Source organism: Babylonia areolata, chromosome 25 (assembly GCF_041734735.1).
Source record: "Babylonia areolata isolate BAREFJ2019XMU chromosome 25, ASM4173473v1, whole genome shotgun sequence".
Lineage (NCBI taxonomy): Eukaryota > Metazoa > Mollusca > Gastropoda > Neogastropoda > Buccinidae > Babylonia > Babylonia areolata.
In genome coordinates, this window is record NC_134900.1 from 32,259,870 (window position 1) to 32,277,369 (window position 17,500).

The following is a 17,500-nucleotide window of genomic DNA, read 5'->3' on the forward strand; positions in this document are numbered from 1 at the left end:
GTTGGTGGGATGTATAGTTTTGTGGGACTGAGTGTGTCTCTGCCGTGTCTCTGCTCGCTCTTTCTCTCTCTCTCTCTCTCTCTCTTTCTTTCTTTCTGTCTATCTGTCTGTTTGTCTGTCTGTCTCTCTTTCTTTTTCTCTCTTCCTCTGTGTGTGTGTGTGTGTGTGTGTGTGTGTGTGTGTGTGTGTGTCTTTTTTTGTCTTTTTTTGTTTTCTCTCTCTCCCCCTTTCTGTGTTTGCGTCACGGTGTGTGTGTTGTGCGTTCTGTTCATCAGTGTTTGTTCTTACCTTAAAAAATGAAACCTTTATTAACAAACAAAAACCCCCAAACAAACAAAAACAAAAAAACACCACCACCACCACCACCACCGCCACCACCAACAACAACAACAAAAAAACACACACACAAATAAACACGAAAGACTCAGTGGAAGTAACATGTAGATTTTGTCGTTCTTGGTGGTGTTTTTGTTGTTGTTGTTGTTTTTTTTGTTTGCAAGTTCTTAAAAGGCATCCGGAGACTTGGGCGGGGATCAGTTGAGTGAGCGAACTCTGTTATCAGGCACAGTGGTAGGTATAGTTATTTGTTATCCTGTCTGAAATTACTCTTGTTATCAGAAGCTGAAGTTTTGACTTCTAAATGGCAGTGGTAGCCGGGTATAGTTGTTTTCCTGTCGGAAGCGTCAGTTCGCTCGTGTTTCTCCCGGCATCGCGTCTTGAACCGAGTCAGCTGAACTACAGACGGAGTACGGCCTGATGATGATGTTGTCTCGTTCGTCATTTATCAGATGGATCCCCCCCCCCCACCCCCCCCGTCTCCTCGACAAAGGCGGCAGTCCGTTGCAGGTCCTCCAGTCAGCTTCCGGGCCGCTGGGATTGGGTCGGGCCTGGTTTTCTCTTGGAGCGCTTGATGGAGCGGCGGGCAGGACTGCAGCAGATGTTCTGTTGTCTGGCTGCCTGTTCTGTTGTCTGGCTGCCTGTTCTGCAGGGGCACTGCTCTGCCGTGTCGCCGATACGGAGTTTCGTGTACAGGTGGTGTGTTTTCAGGCGGTTGTGGCCTGTCCTGAGCCTGAAAATGGCTACCTGCTCTCGGCCTGATGATGAAGTGTGCTTTCCATGGTGAGCGGCAGCGCGAAGGTGAACTGAACTGGCTGTGTTGGCATAGTACGTGTCCATTGTTGTGGCCTTGTCTGCAGTGATACATACTGATTGATCGTAGTACCATGTAGCCACAACTCTGCAATCTCTAGAGGGCGTGTCGCCAAGGACCAACCTTCTCGGCAATGGTCTTCAGATTCGAGGAATTTGCCATCATCATCATCATCATCATCATCATCATCATCAATAATAATAATAATAGTTTGCCTGGAGCTTAGAATAAAAGCTGAGTTGTAAGCACTCTGAGTTCTGATTTCAGTGTAGTAGATGATCTAGAGGAATCTGCCACTCATCATCATTATCGTCATCATCATCGTCATCGTCATCATCGTCATCGTCATATCATCATCATCATTAATAATAATGATAATAATAATAACATGCGTGGAGCAAAGAATAAAAGGCTGGGCTACTGATAAGCAATTAAAGAGTAAAACGATCAAAATATTATTGAATCGGGTTTGAATTTCTGCCGGCGAACGACTTGATCACACACACACACACACACACACACACACACACACGACGACGACCGGGTAGACAGAGAGACAGACGGACAGACATCAGTACAAACAGCGGTTCTTGAGCCTTTCACTAAGGTGTGTGTGAACAGTTTCACCCAGTCAGCCAGCCAGTCCTTCCAACCCAAGCAGCAGCTTTTCCACTGACCAGTGATGTGATCCTTTGAACACTGTTCGGGATCTGGAATAAAAAGAGAAGTTATAGATGAAGAAAATAAGGAATTGGGGGGCGGGGGTTGGGGGGGGGGGGGATAAAAAAAACAAAAGAGCAGAAAATCTGTTTGCATGGAGAGAGCAGCGAAAGCAGTTGATCAAGAAACGGCCGGCGAAGAACACTCCATTTGTCTCTGTGTGTGTCTGTGTCTGTGTGTGCGCGCGCGCGTTTGTGTGTGTGACGGTGTGTGTGTGTTTCTCCTGTACATTTTTAAACTCATTCCAGCCTGTGAGGTTATTGTGTGCACTTCTGCAGAGACATACATTCATTCGCGAAAGTCAAGTTCAGTTAAAAAAAAAATTAAAAAAAAAAAAAAAATCCGGCATCGTTGCACTACGTAAGATGAGAGGATCGGCAAACATATTTAGTGAGGTTATTTATTCAGTGGTGAGCGGGTAGGCCCTGTTTGAATGTAAACACAAGCGGAAGATTAAAAACTAAACTCTACTCTGTGGTGTTTGATCTTCCTCCAGAATATTGCGTGATTCAGGGACATCATTCAACGCTTAGCGCCAGGCGCTGCTTATATAATGTAACGAGAATTTTTGCCCCGGGGAGGGGGCTCTGCATTCGCAAACAGTGACAGATAATTCACGGGCGGCATTGATGTCCGGGTTGTAATGAAAGAATCTTTGAACATCCGTTGTAGAAGTTCATTCCAGTTCAGACACTCGCTTTGTCATGTGTGTCACTGGATTACGATTGCGTTCGTCAAGGTCTGAAGAAGGGCAGCAGTGTCTTGTCTCTCTGTCTCTTTTCTCTGTCTGTCCGTCCGTCTGTCTGTCTCTGTCTCTCTCTCTCTCTCTCACTCCTCTCCCTCTGTCTCTCTCTCAGTCTCTGTCTCTCTCTCTATGTCTCCCTCTCTCTCTAGTTCTCTCTTACTCCCCCCCTCTGTCTGTCTCTCTCTCTCTCTCTCTCACTCCTCTCCCTCTGTCTCTGTCTCTCTCTGTATGTCTCCCTCTATCTCTAGTTCTCTCTCACTCCTCCTCCCCCCTCTGTCTGTCTCTCCCTCTTTCTCTCCCTCTTTCTCTCTCTCTCTCTCTCTCTCACTCCTCTCCCTCTGTCTCTCTCTCTCACTCCTCTCCCTCTGTTTCTCTCTCAGTCTCTCTCTCTCTCTATGTCTCCCTCTCTCTCTAGTTCTCTCTCACTCCTCCTCCCCTCCTCTGTCTCTTTCTCTCTCTCTCTCACTCCTCTCCCTCTGTCTGTCTCTGTCTCTCTCTCTCTCTCTATGTCTCCCTCTGTCTCTAGTTCTCTCTCACTCCCCCCCCCCTCTCTGTCTCTGTCTTGCTCTTGTGTCTCTCACGGCTGTCGGTCTGTCTCTGTCTCTGTCTCTGTCTCTCTCTATCTCTCTTCACTCATTTCTTTGTCCTTCCTTCATTCACCGCGTGTTGTGTGTGTTTATTTCTTCAGCTTGAGAAATGCTTTTTTTTAAAAAAAAAAGAAGGTAAAATCGATGTCAAGTTTCAACCCGCAAACAGATAGAGTAAATGAAATGGTTTCTAAACGAAATGCAAGTTGCACGTGCGCATCTGGCTGTGCGGCGCCGGCGGAGTTACTACACTCGGCTGCACACGCCGCGCCGTCGTGTTGACTCTGAAAAAGTCAGCATCATTTCAGTTCACAGACCATCCATGCCCCCCCCACCTGCATTCTGAAAGAAGAAAAATGTGCAAGTTCCCAATAAGTGCCATGGTCCTAGTTAACTTTTGTGTGTGTGTGTGTGTGTGTGTGTGTGTGTGAACCGGGTAAGAAGGAAGGGCAGCAGAAGAAGCGACTGGTCAGAAAACGGATGTGTGTGTGTGCAGGGGGGGGTAGGGGGGGGGGGGGTATGTGTGGGGTCGGGGGGTGGGGAGTGGTGTTGGATTCTCATTCCATCCTCTTTTTTGGGGGAGGAGTTTATTTTGCCGGGGTGTAGTGGTGGGTGGTGGGTGGTGGTGACTGACTATGACTGACAATTTTCAGTGCACTGACGTGACCCCTTACTAGTCAGCTGAGACTTCAGTTCGGGAGCATGATGTGTATACGTGTGTGTGTGTGTGTGTGTGTGTGTGTGTACGTGTGTGTATTTGTGTTGGGGGGGGTGGGGAGGGGGCGGGGAAGGGTACGTGTGTGGAGGGGAGTGGGGGGATGGGGGAAGGTTACGTGAGGGGGTGAGGGGGGGGGGGTACGTGTGTGTGTGTGTGTGTGTGTGCGTGCGTACGTGTGAGTGTCTGGCAAAATTTGCTCACAGGATTTCCTACATTTTCAACGATCTTTACATGACAACAGCAACAAGGAAAAAGAAAAGGAAGTCACAGTTGAGAGAGAACAGTCGTTGTCGTTGTTGACGTGACATTAAATCTACAACACGACATCCTCGGTCCCTCCCCCATACCCAGCACGAAATATACATGGCTATCAAATCATTACCCGTTCCATCCCCTTTAACGAACAATGGATTCTTTTCAAATATAGTGTTTTTTTTTTGCAGAGAAGAGGAAATCAATCATAGATTGATTCGTTGATTGGTGAAACGTGTTTTGGAAAAAAAACACAAAAAACCACGTTGATTGATTTACTGGACTGATCATCGATCTGTTTATTGTATTAACTGAACGAATGAGTTACTGATACGTTGATTGTTAAAATCTGTTCAGTGCTGAGATTGAAGGGGTTTTTTTGGGGTGGTTTTATTATTTTTTTTAGGTCCTTTCGAAAGTTTTACCATCGACAGCAGTGGTGAGTGAGTGAACGAGAGAGGCAAGTTCTTGCCCTTTGGCTTTTGGCTGTCTGCAGCTGAAGATGTGTGACGAAACCACACGCACGCACGCATGCACGCGCGCGCGCACACACACACATACACACACACATGTACGCACACACACACGTGCGCGCGCGCGCGCACACACACACACACACACACACACACACACACACACACACACACACACACACATAAATCCTAACATTGTCAGTAGAATTATTCCGATTTCTCTCTTGACGTATATGTAATTATGTGTGTGGAGGGGGGGATAGGGGGGGGGAGTGTTGTGTGACGAATTCTTCTTGTTGTTGTTCGTCAGATGGACACATGTGATGAATTAAAAGGGGCCTGTTTACGGCAGTCGCATTGACTTTCCAATAACAACAACAACAACAATAATAATAGTAATGATGATAATAATAATAATAATAAATGAAAGAAATTGCATTTGTTCGAGAGACGTCAAACTTGACATGCTCTTTAATGAGAGAGCGAGGGTGCCCACCCCCCTCCCCTAAACCCCCCTCCCTCACCCCTCCTCCTTGGAACGGGAAAGCAAGATGCTAAGATAATGCATTTCCGTCCATAGACGAGCGACATGTTTTCTCTCGTAGAAATGAAGAAATTAACCCCCCCCCAAAAAAAAAAAAACAGCAAAAAACAACAACAACAGAAAGAATATAAGAAGAAGATATGATTAAAAATGTCCGTCGATCCACCCCCCACCCCCCCCCCCCCCTCGAAACATCCCCTGCTCCTCCCCATCCGGAAACCTTCTCCCCCCCTCCCCCTCCTTACCCCTACCACCCACATTTCCTTCTTTTTCTTTTTTTCCCTCCCGATTTGTAGTTATGTAGTTATGGAGGAAACTGGCCAGTGGTTTTGTTGTTGTTTTTTTGTCGCTTTTTTCTCTCTTTTTGTGGGGGTGTGTGTGTATGGGGGGTGAGGGGGAGGGGGGGGGGTAGAGGTGGAATGTGTAATTACTGACACAGGTTTTATTGTAGGGAAATGATTTATTCATGATCTTGGCTGGTGAGAGGAAAGAGTTTGGGTGTGGAGGGGGTGAAAGGTGAAGGGGGGCCGGGGGGTGAGGGGGGGGGTGTGAAGCGGGAGATGGGGTCACAGGGGCTTGGTATCGAGAGGGAAGAGTGGGGAGTTGTGGGGGGGGGGGGGAAGAAAACGTATGACGGAAGAGGAGGTATGGGTGATGCGGAGGGAGGGGAGGGGAGGGGAGGGGGGTGGGGGATAGAGAGAGGATAGGGGGAGGGGGGGTGGGATATGCTTAACCACGACTTTTGAGACTGGTAACGTCCTTCTTCATAGACCCCCCCCCCCCCCCACCCCACCCCCTTCTTTTTTTTTTAAAGAACAGTATTCTTTCTGAATAATATTATTGTTTATTTTAATTAATTAATTAAATATTTAATTTTTGTTTGTTCTTTTTTTGTGTGGCTTTTTAACTGCATTCTTTAAATATGATATTATTCTTTCAAAAGAATAGCATTTTTTCTGATTTTTTTTTAAATATTTTTTTTTAAAGAAACAGTATTCTTTCGGAAGAATATTATTCCTTCTGAATAGTATTGTTCTTTCTAATAATCAGCATACTTTCTGATTATATATATATATATTTTTAAAGGAATCGTATTCTTCCTTGATAACAATAGAACAACAAACCAAACGTGTTTTGAACGTTGTTGTAATTGCTGCTGATGTTGTTTTTGTTGTTGTTTTGGTTTTTTTGTCATTCTAGAAATAATCATTATGATTATATTTCGCCGAATAAACGAGTCGTTCGTTCCGTATCTGTGCAAGAATTGGACACAGAAAGGAAAAAAAAAAAGTTTTAAAAAAATCTAATTTTATAACGCGTTCCTTGTTCTGGTTAAAGAACGCTGTGGAAAATTTTTTTCCCCCTTCGCAACAAAACAGACCCTTGTTTTAAATGGCATATCACAAGGTAAACCGAAGTTGACGTGTTTTTTGGTTTTTGTTTTTTGTTGTTTTTTTTCTCAAAAAATAATAAATAAAACATCACGATCCTTGTCCTCTGTTCACATACACAACAGACCACGATCGCGTTCATCTTTTCGCAGTCTGTCTGTCTGTCTGTCAGTCTCTGTGTCTCTATGTCTGTATATCAGTGTTTGTGTCTTTGTCTGAAAAGAGAGAGTGTTTTCCTCCCTAGGTCTCTGTTTTTGTCGCTGCCTGATTCTGTCTGTCTGTCTTTTTCTCTTTCTGCCTCTGTCTCTCTGTCTGTCTGTCTGCATATCTCTCTCTGCCTGCTTATCTCTGTCTGTCTGTCTGTCTGTGTCTATATATATCTCTCTCTCTCCCTCTGTGTCTCTCACTCTCTCTTCTTTCTCTGTCTCTTTGTGAAAGAGATGGACAAACATTTTTTTATATTTTTTTATTAAAGATGGACGTTCTGTGTGTGTGTGTGTGTGTGTGTGTGTGTGTGTGTGTGTGTGTGTGTGTGTGTGTGGCTATATATCTACATGTCTACATATCTTTCTTCCATCTGTCTGTCTGTCTGGCTAAACACTTATCTGTATCTCCTTCATCGAGACATTTTTGTCTCTTAGTTTATAGTTTTATGACGAAGGCGTATGTGTGAACATGACATGTGAAACGATGACGATAATAGTTATGCTACTGATCACACATACACAATCTCTCTCTCTCTCTCTCTCTCTCTCTCTCTCTCTCTCTCTCTCTCTCTCTCGAGAGAGAGAGAGAGAGAGAGAGAGAGAGAGAGAGAGAGAGAGAGAGAGAGAGAAGACAAGACAAATTCTTTATTTCGAGGATAATAGATAAGCACTGGTGTGCTTTTTTTTTTTTTTACATCCAGTGCGTTTTGTTGTTTTTTTGTTGTTTTGTTTTAATTGGCTTCTGTTACAGGTAATCGCCATGTGGCTATCATCGTGGTTGATGTGGCGTAACTAACCAAACTCTGTCGACCTACTTTTGTTCAGTCTGTCTGACTGCCAAAAATTCTCTGTCTGTCTGTCTCCTTTTCTTACTCCTCTCTATCGCACACCCCCTCCGCCCTCCCCCCCTCTCTCTCTTCCCCCTCTTCTCTCTCTCCTCTCACTCGCAAGCCGCGCTCTCTCTCTAGCTCTCTCTCTCTCTCCCCCTCCCTTTCTCTTGACTCTCTCTCTCTCTATCTCTGTCTCTCTCCGTGTCGCTGTCTTTCTATCTTCTACCAGTCTCTTCCCCATCGGGAGGGGGGGGGGAGGAGCGAAGGGGGGGGGGGGTAGGTAAGTAATAGATATACGTGTATATATGGCAGACAGAGGATTGCATTGTGAGTGATGATGTATTGGCGGAATCCTGTTGTCGCCACTGACCCTGCCATCCCGTCTGCTGTTCGTCTGTGCTGTGTTGTGTAGTGGCACACACACACACACACACGCACACACACACACACACACACGCGCGCGCGCACCCACCCACACGCACACACACATACGCACACACACACACAAACACAGAGGCACGCACACACACACACACACACACACACACACACACACACACACACACATACATGCACGCAAACACACACGTGCACGCACACGCATACAAGCACGCACGCACGCACGCGCGCGCGCGCGCACACACACACACACACACACACACACACACACACACAACACACAACACACACACTCACTGTTGCCGACAATTTGTTGTTGTTGTTGTTTGTAGTAACACTCACGGCATAACATATTGTTGCCGGCGACAATTTGTGCCGAAGCGCGACAATAGTATTACCGTGAGGGCCGGCCCGCACATACTGTCGCCGGCGACAGTTCCACGCCCAGGCGACGCAATGATTATGTGCTGTGGGACTCAGGTCAGCTGTGTGGTATTGTGTTGGCTTGGGTCTGGGACCAGGGTGAATGGACAGATGGATGGATGTGTGTGGTGTGTGTGTGTGTAGTCACGTTGAACTGTTTTTCCTCCCCTCTCTCTCTCTCTCACTCTCTCTCTTCGTTTGCCTTCCTGTCTGCTTGCCTGTCGATCTGTTTTAAAAGTTTCTCTGTGTCTGTGTTTGTTGTTCGTCTCTGTTTCTCTGTGTTTGTCTGTCTGTCTGTCTGTCTGTGTCTTTCTGTCTGTATCTCTTGAGAGCCCTTCCTCTGTGTGTCTATGTTTCTGCCGCTGGCTGTCTGTCTATGTGTATATATATTTGTATCTGTTTGTCCGTCTGTTTGTTTCTCTCTCTCTCTCTCTCTCTCTCTCTCTCTCTCTCTCTCTCTCTCTCTCTCTCTCTCTCTCTCTCCATGTATCTCTGTCTGCCAATGTATTTTTGTGGCTTCTGTTGTTATGGGCCAGAGGCCTGACAATTAAAACATTTTTTGGCTCTGTCTGTCTGTCTCTGTCTCTTTCTCTCCCCACCTCTCTCTCTCTCTTTACCCTCCTCTCTCTCTCTCTTTCTTTTTCACCATTCATACTAGTCATACTAACCTATGTATCGTATCTCTTTCTCTTCAGGAAAGTATTGACCGATTGATTGAATGGTCCGAACTAAACCACATGTGTCTCCATCCTAAAAAAACAAAATTCCTAATAATCACAACAAGACAAAAACGTCAAAATATATCCATAAACTGTTCGCCTATTTTCATCAAAGGTGACAAGATTGAAGAAGTTGACCACCATAAAATCCTTGGCATCACTATCGATAATAATTTGTCATGGTCACATCATATTTCTCTGTTATGCAAACAGGTATCAAAAAATATCTATCAACTGTCTAGAATCAAACACTTTTTGGATCTTCACTGCCGAAAACTATTTGTCAGTACTTATATAGAATCACACATTAACTATGCTTCGACAGTGTGGGATTCGGCGAGTGACAGTATTATAAAACCTCTATTGAGTCTGCATAGAAGAGCTGTAAAATTGATTCTTTTAAAATCTTCATCATTGACTGTATCTGATTATAAAGCTCTCGATATCCTCCCACTGAAAACAAAACTTCTATTTAACAAAGGTCTATTTATGTTCAAAATCATGTCTGGATTTGCTCCCCCCTCGCTGAAGAATAAATTTGTAATCAACACTCATCGTCATCTTCATAAAGTTATGGTACCGCTTCCAAGGATCGATCTTTTTAAATCTAGTCTGTCTTATTCAGGGGGCTGTTTATGGAATGAATTATTATCCTGCCTCAATGTAAACACTGTAAAAAGCATCCCTAACTTTAAAAACATATATCGTGCACATTTATTGAAAAACATGTGATTATGTGACACATATCAATTATAAACAAAAAATCATGTATAGATTGTCAATATATATACGCCTCTCTCCTCCCCTGTCAGTCTCTATGTCTCTCCACTGTCACTGTCACTATATCTGTCTGTTGTCAGCCTCCCCTGCCTTCTTTACTCTTCCTCTTGTCCATTCTTCCTTCCGCTCTCCACCACGCCCCTACCCTATTGTCCTCGTTGTTATTCATCTATCGCGATATTGTATTGTACATACGTTCTATGTTATGTTTGCACATGCTTATGCAATTTTGACGTTGATGTTGTGAATTGACTCTCGCTTTTTTTTTTTTTTTTAATTTTCCTCTCTTTCTCTCTCCCTCCTCCTCTCTCTCTCTGTGTCTGCCTCTCGTGTATACCTGCGTGTGGTGGTTGTTGATCTTTTTTTTCTTTTTTTTTTTCTCCAACTTAGCGTGCTAATAGCGCGACAAGTAAGCAGAACTAATTATTCTCTGTATATAAAACGGGTAGTTTTCATTGAAAATATTACGTGGTGCATGAAGAGTTCAACTCTAGGGCGAGTTGTTTGTTTGTTAATGTAGACGTATTGCAGTAAAAAATAAAAAAATAAAAAAAAAATAAAAAGGGGGAGGGTGGGAGTGGAGTATCGTATTCTTCCGTCCATGATTTATGTACCTTCTTTGTTTCTTTGTCCGCTCTGTTCAACTGCTGAGTCTGTTCGCTTTGTCCGTTTGTTCATCCGTTGTCAATGCTTTCTGATGTTTGTGTTGTTTTCGTTCCTTTTTTTTTTCCTTTTCTTTTCTGTCTGGCTCTTTGCGATTCTTTTTTTTTTTTTTCCTTCTTCCTCCGTTTTCCTCCTCCTTTTCTGGCGCCGGATCGAAAAAAGAAGAAGAAAAAAAAGCTTATTCTGTTACCTTGAGTAAATAAGATTGATTAATTAATTCTTTGTCTTTTTGTTTTGGTTGGTGATTTCTGTTCTGTTTTAGTTCTTATGTTTGGGGGTTATTAGTGTTGTTTTTTTTTTGGGGGGGGGGAGGGTGTTGTTTAGTTTCTGATAAATTAATTTCATTGTCTGTCATTTTTCATTCATTCATTCCCTGTTATTTTTCCTTTTCTGTTCAAAGTCTTAACCTGTTTCTGTCATTCCTTTCTTTAGTTCGTTCGTTCGTTCGCCCTTTTGTCTGTCCGTCTGTCTGTCTTTCTTTTTCTTTCTTTTTCTTTTGTTTTTATATCACAGACTAGCCATCACTTTGTTGAAACACGTGCATTTTCTTCCCTTTTCCTCTCTCCATTCCATGCTTGTAATTGTATTGTCTGCGTTTTGTTTTGTTTTTTGTTTGTTTGTTTTTTTTTCCTCCTCCTCTTTACGTCTTGCTGATGAAATTTGTTCTAGCCCCCCACCCCCACCCACCCAGCCCCCCCCCACCACCCTACCCGCCATACCCCTCCCCCTGCCCCCCAGCCCCCCCGTCCCCTCCCCCCTCCCCTCTCCAGTCTCCACCCTCTGCTCTTTTTCCCTTTCTTTCCCTTTACTTCTATTCAGACTATTTCCTTCTTTACCCCTCTCGTGTTGTTTTTTTTTTTTCCTCATCCCTCATCCCCCCCACCCCCCAACTCTCCCCCCTCTCCTTTTCCAGCCCCGCTAGTTTCTTCTGTAATGGTATTCTAATGGAGACCAGTTTCCCCCCGCGCCAGATTGGGCTTTAAAAAAAAAAAAAAAAAAGAAGAAGAAAGAAATAGTGGGTTGGGGTGGGGTGGGGTTGGGGAGCGTGTTGGTTGAGAACAACAAAGGCAGTGTTGTTTCTTGTTTCTTGGTTTCTTCTTCGTTCTTCGTTCTTCTACTGCTGCTGTTTTATCGGCGGTTTTCTTTTTCCTCTTCTTTTGATTCCCCGTCTTTCTTCTTCTCCTCCTCCTTCTTCTTCTTCTTCTTTCTTCATCTACCTTCATCTTCTTCTTCATCATCATCATCATCATCATCACCATCATCTTCTTGTTCTTGTTCTTCCTTTTCCTCTCCTTCATTATCATCATCATCACCATCATCATCATCATCATCATCATCTTCTTCTTCTTCTTCTTCTTCTTCTTCTTCTTCTCCTCCTCCTCTCCTTCATCATCATCATCATCATCATCATCATCTTCTTCTTCTTCTTCTTCTTCTTCTTCTTCTTTCTGGTCTATCTTCTTCTTCTTCGCCCACCACCTCCTCCACCTCCGCCTTCTTCTGCATTCTCGTCTATCTTCTTATTTTCGTCTTCTTCTTGATGATGATGTCGGGTGTATCATCGTTGCTGGCGTTATCACACGACGCAGACAGTTGTTGCGGGTTGTCGTTCATCACTGTTTCCTTCATTTCTTTGTTGTTGTTTTTTTTTTTCTTAATTTTTTTTCTTCTAATGGTTAACTCTCTCCATACGAACGGCGAAAGAGACGACGTTAACAGCGTTTCACCCCAATTACCACCATCAAAATATTGCAAGCGGAAGGCTCTTATACTGAAGAGGTGAATGTTGACAAAGAATGCCACAATTCTGACGACGGAAGCTAAAGGTTGGGTCATCCAGACACCCACTGGACATCCGAGGGGTGTGTGTAGAGGAGAAGAGAGGACTGGCCGTACTGAGTGAGTTAATTAAGACATTGCTAGGGTACTTAGGGTCGAAATACGACAGCAAGGAGTTCATGAGTGAAGGAAAGGTCAGGCGTGTGTCAGGTGATAGTGCTGTCTGTCTGTCTTTCTTTCTCGTTGCCAGGAATGGCAGGTGTCTGGTTGGGGAGGGGCGGGGGAAGGGTGAACGGGGGCAGGCAGGCAGAGGTACAGGTGTGTCTGCTAGGTGCAAGGTCGTTTCGTACCTAGCCAGGAGGACAGTTGGTAGGTAGGTAGGTAGGTAGTAGGTAGGTAGGCAGGTGGCTAGGTTCGTAGTCATGCGGCTGGATTGATGTCATTTGCTGTGGTGCAAAGAAGAATTAATAACATGCACGCTGTTTTTGCAAGGAGGTAGGTGTCTTTTATTGTGGTCTTTACACACACACACTCACACACACACACACACACACACACACACACACACACACACACATATATATATATATATATATCAAGGACGTGCCATTTGCATAACGCCAAGAAGAAAGGCAAAAGCAGATGCCAGGTGTTATTGCATAATGCTCCCCGTGCACACACACATACACACGCACACACACACACACACACACACACACACACACGCACACACACGTGCACACACACACACACACACACACACACACACACACACACACACACACTTCTCCCTCCACCTAAAAAAAAAAAAAATAAATAAAGGGAAAGAGGAAGACAAAAAAGCTCGTCAAGCGTACCTGGTTTATACAGTGCTAACGGCAGCACACACGTGTCTTGACAGTGTAGGTCATTTGCATTGCGGGTGCATCTGAATTTGCATATATATATATATATATATATATATATATATCGCCAAATATAAAGAAGAACAGTGCTATGTCGGGTGGATTTCCTTTGCGCAGATAGTGTCAGAGATAAAGGATGTGACACATGTTTTGTTTGTTGTTGTTTTTCTCAGGTGAAGGCCATTCGCGTAGTGCCTGACAGAAAGAGGAAGGCATGTGCTGGCGTAGCCAGGTGTGTAACTGTGGCATTCATTCATATATATATATATATAAAGATGCAGGTGTGTCATGTGCACAGTGCCAGAAAGACTGAAGAAAGCTGTTAGGTGTATGTCTTTTGCACAGTGCCAGAAAGACTAAAGAAAGCTGTTAGGTGTGTCACTTGCACAGTGCCAGAAAGACTGAAGAAAGCTGTTAGGTGTATGTCTTTTGCACAGTGCCAGAAAGACTGAAGAAAGCTGTTAGGTGTATGTCTTTTGCACAGTGCCAGAAAGACTGAAGAAAGCTGTTAGGTGTATGTCTTTTGCACAGTGCCAGAAAGACTGAAGAAAGCTGTTAGATGTATGTCTTTTGCACAGTGCCAGAAAGACTGAAGAAAGCTGTTAGATGTATGTCTTTTGCACAGTGCCAGAAAGACTGAAGAAAGCTGTTAGGTGTATGTCTTTTCCACAGTGCCAGAAAGACTGAAGAAAGCTGTTAGATGTATGTCTTTTGCACAGTGCCAGAAAGACTGAAGAAAGCTGTTAGATGTATGTCTTTTGCACAGTGCCAGAAAGACTGAAGAAAGCTGTTAGGTGTATGTCTTTTGCACAGTGCCAGAAAGACTGAAGAAAGCTGTTAGGTGTATGTCTTTTGCACAGTGCCAGAAAGACTGAAGAAAGCTGTTAGGTGTATGTCTTTTCCACAGTGCCAGAAAGACTGAAGAAAGCTGTTAGATGTATGTCTTTTGCACAGTGCCAGAAAGACTGAAGAAAGCTGTTAGGTGTATGTCTTTTGCACAGTGCCAGAAAGACTGAAGAAAGCTGTTAGGTGTATGTCTTTTGCACAGTGCCAGGAAGAAAGCTGTTCGGTGTATGTCTTTTGCACAGTGCCAGAAAGACTGAAGAAAGCTGTTAGGTGTATGTCTTTTCCACAGTGCCAGAAAGACTGAAGAAAGCTGTTAGGTGTATGTCTTTTGCACAGTGCCAGGAAGAAAGCTGTTAGGTGTATGCAAGTGCCAGAAAGACTGAAGAAAGCTGTTAGGTGTGTCACGTGCACAGTGCCAGAAAGACTGAAGAAAGCTGTTAGGTGCGTGTCTTTTGCACAGTGCCAGGAAGACGGAAGAAAGTAATAACCAGGTGCATGTCTTTTGCACAGTGCCAGGAAACACACAAAGAAAGCTCTCAAGGGCCGCATCGTTTCGCGGAAAGACAGACGACAAAAGCAAGAACAACAGCAACAACAATAGGAAGACAGAAGGACAAAGCGAGTGGCAGATCCGCCGCCTTAATGGCTAACATCTTTTAAACCCGTGTCCGTTTCCTCGGGTGACGTCCATTAACGGCAGGAAGGAAAGAAAACCGAACGGTTTGCATATCTCCAAAGCAGCAGGAACAGTCGGCCATATTTAATAAAGAAGTAAAGGACTGCTTCCAGGCCACTGTTTCGCTGGGTGACGTTGATCCATTTGGATCGGACAGAGAGAGAGAGAGAGACAGAGAGAGAGAGAGAGAGAGAGGGTCGGGGCGGGGGGGCGGGGGGATAATAGAATGGGGTTGGCTGAAGTGAATGGAAGGATTTTATTGTATAAGCAAGGTTCGTGTTGTTTATTATTAGAAAGAAAAAAAAGAGAGAAGAAAACAAGCAAAGAAATAAACACAACAGCCGCATGCCTTTTACGTTGGAAAAGCGAGAGGGGGGATGGGGGGGGGGGGAGGGGGGAGGGAAGAAACGGCTCAGCAGGAAACGTAATGTCACGCGGTGGGCATACTATGAGTGTCGTTTCCAAGGTGTTACGTCTGTAACGGGCAGCGATGGAGGGATGGAAATGCCAGAGAAAACAATGGCACAATGGCTGGCCACGATGGATCAGCAAACCGCCTCGTTTGACAAGACTGAAGGCAGCTTGAAATGGGCTCCCTGCTTCCGCTTTTCTGGCTTGAAATGGAGTCCGTGTTTGTTTGTTGTTGTTTTGTGTGCGTGTGAGAGTGAGTGTGTGTGTTTGTGTGTGTGTGTGTGTGTGTGTCACGTTTTTTTTGTTTTGTTTTTCTCATTACTTTTCTGTTTTTCTGCATAGCGGTACAAACTCACATCAGCGGATCAAATGATGCGCAGGTCAGCATTTGCGAAGTCTTCATTCTTGTGTATCTTGTTCCTGTTCTTGTTCTTCTTCTGCTTCTGCTTCTTCTTCTTCTCCTTCTTCCTTCGTCTTCTTCTTCGTCTTCTTCTCGTCCTCCTCTTCCTCCTTTTCATTCTTCCTTCTCATCTTTATCCTTCTTTGTTCTCCTTCGTATTCTACTTCTTCTTCTCCCCCTCCCTCTTTTCCTTCTTCCTTCTTTTCCTTCTGCTCCTCCTCCTTCTCCTACTCCTCCTCCTCCATCTTATCCTCCTCTTCCTCATCCTCCTTCGTCTTTTGCAATGCAGTACTCTTTATCCTTCTTTGTTCTCCTTCGTATTCTACTTCTTCTTCTCCCCCTCCCTCTTTTCCTTCTTCTTTCTTTTCCTTCTGCTCCTCCTCCTTCTCCTACTCCTCCTCCTCCATCTTATCCTCCTCTTCCTCATCCTCCTTCGTCTTTTGCAATGCAGTAGTTCCCCTGACCATGGGGACACCACTGATGACCTGATGCCAGTTGCATTGCTTGGTTCTGACTTTTTGACAGTTATACGTGACTAAATGCCAGCGTTGACCGAACTACACCATTGGTCAGTTCCATACTACACACAGTTAGTAGCGGGTTACGATGGCGTTCATAATTGTTATTATGTACATTTACGTATGCTCTTTTGCCCTGTCCTGCCTTGCCCTGCCCTGCCCTGTCCTGCCCTGCCCTGCCCTGCCCTGTCCTGCCCTGCCACACAGCGAAGAAAGAGTGAGGCAGCTGACAGCCATACCTGTCCCGTGCCCCCTCAGTACCTGCCTGCCCCTACCTCTGTTCTTGGCACAGAAGCTGCCTGCATGTCTGCACCGCACTTCTGGCTCCTGCCTTCCTCTCTGTCGGTATAACGTGGCACCACAGCAGACCAGCTGTAAACTTTTCCCCCCTCCCCTCCTTGGTCTGTTTCACTTCCTCAGTCCCTTGTCTGTTTGTCGTTTCCTGGAAGTCTGTTCTGTGCTTCTGAAGAAACGAAGAAATGTCAGTATATGAAGAATTTGAAATGGAGTCCAGTTGCAGTCTTTGAAGGCTGTTTTCTCTTTTATGATTTCCGTTTTTACTCTTTTGCAGAGGTGTTTTGAAATAACGGGAGTGTTGTTTAGTGTGTTACCTGCATTTGTTTTCCTCCGGCACTTTCGTATTGATGTACGAACTTCTTCTTCTTCTTCTGCGTTCACTCGTATGTACACGAGTGGGCTTTTACGTGTACGACCGTTTTTACCCCGCCATGTAGGCAGCCATACTCCGTTTTCGGGGGTGTGCATGCTGGGTATGTTCTTGTTTCCATAACCCTACCGAACGCTGACATGGATTACAGGATCTTTAACGTGCGTATTTGATCTTCTGCTTGCATATACACACGAAGGGGGTTCAGGCACTAGCAGGTTTGCACATATGTTGACCTGGGAGATCGTAAAAATCTCCACCCTTTACCCACCAGGCGCCGTCACCGTGATTCGAACCCGGGACCCTCAGATTGACAGCCCAACGCTTTAACCACTCGGCTATTGCGCCCGTCTGTTGTCCGAACAATATTGAAGGGTCCCTGTCCTGTTTTCAGTTTCATAAGATTGATATGTGTGATTTCTGCACCGAAAAACCCGAAAGAAGGAATTGTGGATTTCAAACAGATAGCAACTGAACGTTGAGATATAGATAGGCGCATAGATCCCTCAATCAAATTTTCTCGCCAGCCACCCTCATGTCAGTTCAGTGGTTATATATACTACGTCTCTATCGTTAATGACATTGGACGTGTGTAGAGCGATGGAGTGTGCATGCTTGTGTGTGTGTGTGTGTGCGTGCGTGCGTGCGCGCGCGCGCGTGTGTGTGTGTGTGTGTGCAAGCAGTGCACTGGAGAGGGA

General features: G+C 44.9%; 1 protein-coding gene across 6 annotated transcripts in view; it reads left to right on the forward strand.

Annotated features, from left to right (window-relative positions):
* The window catches only part of LOC143299704 (protein kinase C delta type-like), a 183,564-nt gene that overhangs the window by 111,497 nt on the left and 54,567 nt on the right, over nucleotides 1-17,500 (forward strand). The window lies entirely within an intron of this gene.